General features: G+C 51.5%; 1 pseudogene; it reads right to left on the bottom strand.

Moving 5' to 3' along the window:
* Nucleotides 1–3817: 3817 nt before the first annotated feature.
* LOC144122230 (U2 spliceosomal RNA) lies at nt 3818–3958 on the bottom strand (annotated as a pseudogene).
* Nucleotides 3959–9243: the final 5285 nt, after the last annotated feature.

The raw sequence follows: 9243 nt of genomic DNA, 5'->3' as shown, positions 1-9243 counted from the left end.
GCTCTTTCATGCCCCGGTGGTGTCCAGAAACTCGGCGGATTAGGTGGGATATCGACACCGCCGTCTTCTTGAGTTTCTGGATGGTGAGAGTTTTTTTCCCGTTGTTCTGGATGTGGAGGCCCAGTACCCGGAGATTGTGTACCTCCGGGATGTACCGGTTTTCCAGTTTCACGGTTATGTGGGCTGTGGGGCTGTTTTGGGTTGTGGGGCGGAGTATGAGAAGCTCCTACTTCTCCGGAGAGCATGAGAGTCTGATACTCCTCGCATGTGTTTGGGTGAGGGTAGCTGCCGACTGCAGATTATTCTCTATGTCTCCATCACTGCCATGGGTGGTCCATAGTGTGATATCATGAGCATAGAGTGTATGCCGAAGGTGAGGGATAGTTAGTAGTTTGCGGGCTAGGGGGACGGGTGTGAAATTGAAGAAGAAAGGGGAGAGGACAGATCCCTGGGGGTGCCAACCCCACTAAGGGTGTATGGGCGTGATGTGTGGGGACCGAAGTGAATTTAAACCGTGAGGTTAGTAAGGAATGCTTGAATATAGGTGTACATACGCTCACCTATGTTCAAGGGGGAGAGTGCCGCCATGATTGCTTTATGGTCTAGGCGATCAAAGGCCTTGGAGAGATGGAAGGCGAGGATAGCGTTTGTGTGGCCCGGTTTGAGGCCGTCAAAAATATCCTGATTGAGCTGGAGCATGGCGTCCTGTGCCGACAGGTGGGGAGGGAAGCCCACCATGCTGTGCGGATAGAGGTCTTGCTCCGTCATGTGTTAGGTGAGTCGGGCGAGTGCGACATGCTCCAAAAGCTTGCCCAGACATGATTTTAGTGAGATGGGACGAAGGTTTGCAGGTGTAAGGGGTTTGTTGGGCTTGAGTATGAATAAGATTTTGGCGTGACGCCAGGATTGCGGAAGGGTTCCCTCCTGCCAGCATGTATTGTAGTACATCGTGAGCTGGGCAATCGACTGATCATCCAAATCTTGGAGCATGTTATATGAGATACGGACAACTCCTGGAGTGGAGTTAGAGCTGAGAGTCAGGAGGGCCGCTCTGACTTCTGTTTCTGCAATATCCGCGTCGAGATTCGCATTCGGGGTGCCGGCATAGGGGGCAGGAGGTTAGAGGTACCGGGAGTTGTGTGTTCCTAAGTTTGTCGATGAGTGCGTCGGGACAAAGGTCGGTCCTTTGTATAAGGCGTGTAACGTGGTGTTGTGTGGCTTTTTTGGATTGCTTTGGGTCAATAAGTGACAGAGGAGTTGCCAACTGCGTTTGGAGGAGAGATTGCCAGCCATACTGTCGCAAATCTGTCCCTAGTTGGATCGGCAAAGCTCCTCAGAGTGCTCAGTAATTTGTGTTTGCAGTGCGGCTAGCCGCTTTTTAAGAAGATGTTGCTAGCCGCGGCATCTGCCGACGAAACCCGAAGCACCTCGGCTGCGGCTAGCGGGAATAAAGGAACAGGGAGAGGGAAAAAAATGGGGGAGCGATAGTGAGAAAGCAAAGTTGTAGGGGGTCCCTCTTGAGCTGTACAACCCTCGGATTCTCACCAATCACCGAAACAAGAAAGTTAGTTGAAAACTGAAAATTGGTGGCTGGGCAAAACCCGCCGCGGTGTCTCAGTGGTTAGGGCGCTCGGCTACTGATCCTGAGTTCCCGGGTTCGAACCCGATAGCGGCAGCTGCGTTTTTATGGAGCCAAAACGCTAAAGGCGCCCGTGTGCTGTGCGATGTCAGTGCACGTTACAGATCCCAAGGTGGTAGAAATTATTCCGGAGCTCTCCACTACGGCACCTCTTTCTTCCTTTATTCTTTCCCTCTCTCCTTTATCTCTTCCTTTGCGGTGCGGTTAAGGTGTCCAACGATATATGAGACAGATACTGCACCGTCTCTTTCCTCAAAACTAATTATTAATATTTTTCCTGGGGAACGGACACGGCGCAGCATCAACCCCACACACCGGCTGATACCCGAACAGCGCCGAAAAGGGAGAGACAAATGAGGGAGATAAAGAAGAAAGGATGAAAAAGACGCTCCAGTGGAGGGCCCCGGAACAACCTGCACCGCCTGGGGACCCCCAACGCGCACAGACATAGCGCTGAACACGGGCGCCCCAGCGCCCCCCTCCCCCGATACGCAGTCGCCGCGGTCGGGTTCGAGCCCGGGAACTCCGGATCAGTAGCCATCGCAATAACCACTGATCTACCGCGGCGGGTCAAGAAAATAGGTTGATTTTGGGAATTGGAATTTTCGGGAATGGAAATAGCGAAGTATGTGTCATCTGGGCGGACACCTGAACCGCGCCGTAAGGGACAGGATAAAAGGAGTGAAAGAAGACAGCAAAGAAAGAGGTGCCACAGGGGAAGTCTCCGGAATAATTTGGATTACCTGGGGATCTTTAACGTCCACTGACATCGCACAGCACACTGCCCCTCTTGCGTTTTGCCTCCATTGAAACGATTTCAAGCTAATGCGCAAAGCGTCAGTAGTGCTTCCACCTGGTTCCATATGCAGAATTGTACCTGCACATATTGAGTAGGAAAACTTTAGAGATGCCTATATTTCAGAACAACAGCGTGAGAAACTATCTTTGTGCAGAAGTTAAGCAATAACTGTTAGCCATAAAGGAGACAAATGAAATTGAGATGAGAGGCGAAACACATTAAGCAACAATCGAATTCGGCATAAAACAGTCGCTGCTCATTCTGTTGGGAGGTGGCCGGCATCTGTCACCTGGTTTGGGCATGCAGACAAAATTCTTCTCTCCTCCATCACCCTTTCCTCTAGCCGAGAAAACTGGCAGACGGCTCTGCTCGGCTGCCAGGAATTATCGGCCCAACAGGCCCTAGTTCGGCGGACCTGCGCAGTGGTCCGGACCAACGGGGTCCCCGAATGAGGGCCTCCGCTCTCTATTCGAAGGTGCGAGACCCACTAGGGGCCTCTCCCCGAGCACCTCTCTGTACATAAGGATAAATAAATGCTTTTCACCACCGCCACCACCAGGGCATCCACCCCCCAAAGCGAGGCCCAGGCGCTTGCCGAGATGCGAGGAAGACACCGTGCCACCAACTCCTCCCCCCCACCCACAAGAACCTATTTTCATGCATGAAAATGAACATTGGTTCCTTCGTTTCTGGAAATGGAGACGGCGCAGCACCCGCCCCACACACCGGCGGACACCTGAACCGGGCCGAAAGGAAAGGGTAAAGGAGGGAGGGAAATAAAATAAGGATTAGCTCAGGTAATTCAGGATATGGAAAGCGAAAGATGTAGGCGTTCAGTGTTCATTGGCGTTGGCGTTGACAATGTTCTGGATTGCGATTGCTTTGAGGAAAGGAAGGGCGCATAATTGGCTCCCTGTATATGCGGGCGCCTCATTCGTGATTTGATACATGTGGCGTTGGTGAGAGATAGATGTGACCTGAATGCATTAGCGCTGACAGCGTTCTGGCTCATATGCGGCACTGCAGCAACAGTTAGGCCCCAGCGTTCATTTGGTGATGAATCTCGCGATCAACCATTAACTGCATGCCACCTGCCAGGGTGGCAGGGAGGGCATGCTGCATATCCTGTGTGTGTAATGCAATTAAAGCAGGATTTTGCAGATGGACACCAGCGCCACATATATGATAGCGAGATTGAGGTGTCCACTAACCCAAGGACTGACTGGCTGCCTGATGTTGCTGAGAGGAAGAAGGAAAAGAAAAGTGCGTGGGCCTGCCTACTGGCTAGAGCCGAGACACGCCGGCTCCCGCGTGCAGAAAGTAGGAGTGGCAAAGGATAGGAGAGTAAAGATTGTAAGAAAAGACGACGCCGCGCCAGTATGCCCCGGCCCGATCCCGGAGGCAGTGCAATACCGGGCCGACCCGTGGCAGAGTATTTCAAGCCAAGCACACCGCCATATTCCAAAAATAAGTTTAATATCTTAGGTCCAAGGACGTGGTGCAAACATTAAATCAGGTATTAAATATCATTGTGTTGATACAACCTCACAGAACCCTTACCGACGGATACATACATAGATAGATAGTTGCCAGGAAGAAGGAAAATAAAAGTGCACAGGCCTGCTCCCTGGCTCAAGACGAGCCACAATCGCTACCACGTGCAGATAGCAGGAGACTTGAAAGATCGGATAGAAAGACAGGATAGTAAAGACGCGCTAAAGACAAGGCCGATCCCGGAGGTAGTACAATACCGGGCCAACCAGTGGCGGGAGAGAAGCATCCTTCAAACTCTCCGCCACATTTTCAGAAATAAGTCCAATTGGACCCGTAACAGATACTCTATACGGGGTTCGGACATTTTACCCTTACCGACCAAGCCGGTTATGCGCCTTATATAATAATAATTGGTTTTTGGGGAAAGGAAATGGCGCAGTTTTCTGTCTCATATCGTTGGACACCTGAACCGCGCCGTAAGGGAAGGAATAAAGGAGGGAGTGAAAGAATAAATACAGAAAGAGGTGCCGTAGCGGTGGGCTTCGGAAGAATTTCGCCCACCTGGGGATCTTTTAAGTGCGCTGACATCGCACAGCACACGGGCGCATTAGCGTTTTTCCTCCATAAAAACGCAGCCGCCGCGGTCGTGTTCGAACCCAGGAATTCCGGATCAGTATTCGAGCGACCTAACTACTGAGCCACCGCGGCGGGTGATTTCCTTTCGCAAAAATGAACGGCTTTCGCAAAGTTGTCAACCAACCTGGACTCTATGAATACCGTCGGCTCAGTTGTTTTGTTTGGTTTTTGAACACAGGAAATGGCACAGTAACCCTCTCGCACATCTCGATGGACACAGTAACCGCGCCGCAGAGGAAGGAATAAAGGAGGGAGGGAAAGAAGAGAAAACTGAAAATTGAAAGTATTTTGAGGAAATGCGCGGCGCTGCGCCGCGGCGGAATGCCAGTGGCTCGGTGCTACTAGTGGCGCATGCGCAGTAGTGATTAAGGAGCTAGAGAGAGAGAGAGAGAAATATCCGCGGCGAGGCGCGCGTTGTGACTTCATTTGCCTCCTGGGAGCACCCCCTCGGCGAAATCGCAAGTTCGGGTCAGTAAAGCTCTCGCTTCAAAAAAAGGAAGAGGCGCCGAAGCGGAGGGCCCCGGAACAACACCGACCACCCGGGGAACCCCAACGCGCACCGACATCGTAAAGCACGCATGCGCTCCAGTGCCACGCCCCAACCGAAACGCAGCCGCCGGGGTCGGGTTCGAACCTGGGAACTCCGGATCAGTAGCCGAGCGCAGCAGCCACTGAGCCACTGCGGCGGAGCAAAGTTTTCATGCCTGGTATTTCATTTAGGTGTGTAGAAAATGAAAGATTTAAGCCTTAGAAAGTTATCAATTTTTATTGAAAGCTTTACTCCGGCAGCCAGCGAGCCATATCGGCTCGTAGCGCACTTCAACCGCATGCCGTATGCCGTGGCCAAAGAACGACCTTGAGCCGCCGTTGCCTAGCAACGCCGCAGCCGCGCTCTTACAGATGGCGCCGCCGTCGACGCCGCTGCCATCGCTGCTCGCTCCCCCAGATGAGCTCCGCTGGGGTAGAGGGAGAGGAGGTGTATCCTCACGGTGGATATATATATATATATATATATATATATATATATATATATATATATATATATATATATATATATATATATATATATATATATATATATATATATATACATATATATATATATATATATATATATATATATATATATATATATATATATATATATATTAGCAGACAAGGCAAATGAAATGAGGGGCTCGTTTGACAAACATATTGAGGAAGCCAACAGTCACCGAAACCAAGGTGCATAGGGGAATGTTTTTTTTTATTTTTATTTCTAATGCCAATCAATTGGTCTAAAGAAAATTACTTATAAACCACCAGAAAAACAATCATGCTGCCGGTGGGATCCGAACCCACGACCTCCGAATATCGCGTCCGGTGCTCTTACCAACTTAGCTACGGCGACGGCTGTCCAATCTGCTGCTTTCGTGGGTATTTATGTTTCACCTGTAAGCGAACCTTGAGAGTGTTCACCAGCGCCACCCTCGTCCATAGCGGTGGACGTAGCACGTCCTGTAATATTCCAAGTGTGACGTAGAACGCAATCTAACGGCGAGGGCGGACATTTTGCGAGAGCCCTCTTATGCTACTTATGACATCAAGACTGCCAGAACCGAGAAACCCGTTAAGCTATTAGCAGACAAGGCAAATGAAATGAGGGGCTCGTTTGACAAACATATTAAGGAAGCCAACAGTCACCGAAACCAAGGTGCATAGGGGAATGTTTTCTTTTTTATATTTTTTTATTTCTAATGCCAATCAATCGGTTTAAAGAAAATTACTCATAAACCAGCAGAAAAAACAACCATGCCGCCGGAGGGATCCGAACCCACGACCTCCGAATATCGCGTCCGGTGCTCTTACCAACTGAGCTACGGCGACGGCTGTCCAATCTGCTGCTTTCGTGGGTATTTGTGTTTTGCGTGTAAGCGAACCTTGAGAGTGTTCACCAGCGCCACCCTCGTCCATAGCGGTGGAGCGTCAGCTTCTTCTTCGCAAACTGATACAAAAGTTCGAGAGCGTCAGTTTCGTCTTCTTCAGCTTTCCCTCCTTCGGCGGCACTGGCCGCTGGGGCAGCAAACCCCAATTGTATGTCTTACAATACCGCCGGGGTGAAAAGGCGCCATCCTAGCGGCCTAAGGGCACGAGATGATAGCAGGGTCGTAGTAGGGTTTCAGCCGGTCAAGTGGACGATTTCGCGGCCGGGGCGTCGATGATCAGGCGAAGGCGTGAGGGGCTCGACGAGGTAGTTAACTGGAGATATCTGCTGAACTACGCGATAGGGGCCGTGGTATTTGCTTAGCAGATTTGTCGACAGGCCCGGGCTGGAGGAGGGCACCAAAAGCCAAACTAAGAAGTCAGGAAGGTAAGCCGGCGGCAGACAGGTAGAAGTGGCGTGGGCACTTTTCTGACGGTACTGATCGTGGGCAGTAAACGAACGGGTGAGTTGACGGCATTCTTCGGCATGCGCAGCGGCTTGAGAGACAGTTGTAAATTCGGAAGAATCTGGCCAGTAAGGGATTACGGTGTCCATAATTGAAGATGGCTCACGGACGTAGTGAAGAAAATACGGGTAAAAACCAGCAGTTGCTTGCATTGCAGAATTGTAAGCATAGGTAACGAATGATAGAATGCGGTCGCAGTTGGAGTGATCGGATGAAATGTACTTGGCCATCATGTCGCCGAGGGTCCGGTTAAAGCGCTCGGCCATGCCGTTCGTCTGAGGATGGTAAGATGAAGTTGTACGGTGGACGATGAGACACTCCCGAAGAAGTGCCTCCAGGACGCCGGACAAGAAGAGGCGACCTCGGTCGCTGAGCAATTCCTAAGGCGCACCGTGGCGAAGAATGATGTTGTGAAGTATGAAACCGGCGACGTCGCAGGCCGTTGCAGCTGGTAACGGGGAAGTTTCCGCATAGCGCGTGAGATGATCTATGGCGACAATGATCCAACGGTGCCCAGCAGAAGTGCTAGGAATAGGGCCATAAAGGTCGATTCCAACATGGTCGAAAGGGCGGGCCGGACAAGGTAAAGGTTGCAGTGGAGCCGGTGAGTGCTTTGGTGGATCCTTGCGCCACTGACAATCGAAGCAAGAGTGGACGCACGGATGGACAGAACGGTACATGCTTCGCCAATAATACCGAAGACGTAGGCGGGTAAAAGTTTTCAGCAGGCCGGCATGAGCGCAATGCGGGTCGTCATGATAACTGGCACATATAGCGGAGCGGAGATGCCAGGGGATCACGAGCAGCCATTTGCGGCCATCTGGTAGGTAGTTGCGACGGTACAGCAGCTGGTCACGCACAACAAAGTGACGGGCTTGGCGACGGAGTGCTCTAGAAGGGGCCCTGGCAGAGCGGTTGGCTAAGATATCGAGAATTGAAGCTATCAAAGGATCCTTGCGCTGCTGAGAAGCCATATCAATGGTATTGAAAGAAGGCGTGAGGCTGGAAATAGAGCCTTGGTCGAGTTCTGAGGACACAGGGGAGCGTGAGAGGGCGTCAGCATCGAAGTGTCGGCGTCCGGAGCGGTAAATGACCTGAATGTCGTAGTCTTGTAATCGGAGAGCGCAACGAGCGAGGCGGCCGGAAGGATTCTTGAGCGACGACAGCAAGCAAAGGGCATGGTGATGCGTGATGACAGCGAACGGGCACCCATATAAGTAAGGGAGAAACTTTGTGATCACCCGAATAATTGCCAAACATTCTTTTTTCGTGACGTAATAATTAGCCTCCGCTTTTGTGAGTGCACGGCTTGCATAAGCAACGATGCACTCATTGAAGCCGGGTTTCCGCTGAGCAAGAACGGCACTCAGACCGATGCCGCTGGCGTCTGTGTGGAATTCTGTAGAGGCGGAAGGGTCGAAATGGCGCAAGATCGGAGGGGAGGTGAGAAGATGGCGCAGCATGGCAAAAGCTTCGTCGCATGCAGTGCACCAGGGCGGTAAGTCGTGGCTGCCGGCGAGAAGTTGTGTAAGTGGGGCGATAATAGCAGCAAAATTCTTGACGAACCGACGAAAGAACGAGCAAAGGCTAATAAAGCTTCTAAGTTCTTTCAGGGAGGTGGGCTTCGGGAAATCAGCAACTGTTCGTGGCTTGGCAGGGTCCGGGAGGACACCATCCTTGGACACGCCGTGGCCTAAGGTAGTCAGGTGTCGGGCGCCAAAGTAACAATGCAGGCCAGTGTCACTGAGACACTGAAGGACACTCTCAATGCGAAGAAGATGAGACGGAAAATCCGGGGAGAATACGACCACATCGTCCAAGTAGCAGAGGCATGTTTGACATTTCAGCCCGCGTAGGATGTTGTCCATCAAGCGCTCGAGAGTCGCAGGCGTGTTGCAGAGACCGAAGGGCATCGCATTAAATTCATACAGCCCATGAGGCGTGACGAAAGCTGTTTTCGGGCGATCAGCGTCGGCCATCGGCACCTGCCAGTATCCAGAGCGCAGCTCTAACGAAGAAAAGTACTCTGCCCCCTGCAGGCAGTCAAGCGAGTCATCTATACGAGGCAGGCGGTAGACAACTTTCCGAGTAATTTTCTTTAGCCGGCGGTAGTCAACGCAGAATCTAATGGAACCGTCCTTTTTCTTGACGAGTACAACGAGAGAAGTCCACGGGCTGGAGAGGGCTGGATCACTCCACGGTGTAGTATGTCGCTCACCTGAACATCAATTATGCGGCGCTCAGCG

Source organism: Amblyomma americanum, chromosome 2 (genome assembly GCF_052857255.1).
Source record: "Amblyomma americanum isolate KBUSLIRL-KWMA chromosome 2, ASM5285725v1, whole genome shotgun sequence".
Taxonomy (NCBI): domain Eukaryota; kingdom Metazoa; phylum Arthropoda; class Arachnida; order Ixodida; family Ixodidae; genus Amblyomma; species Amblyomma americanum.
Note: the sequence above shows the minus strand (reverse complement) of the source record. Positions and strands in the feature narration are given on the sequence as shown.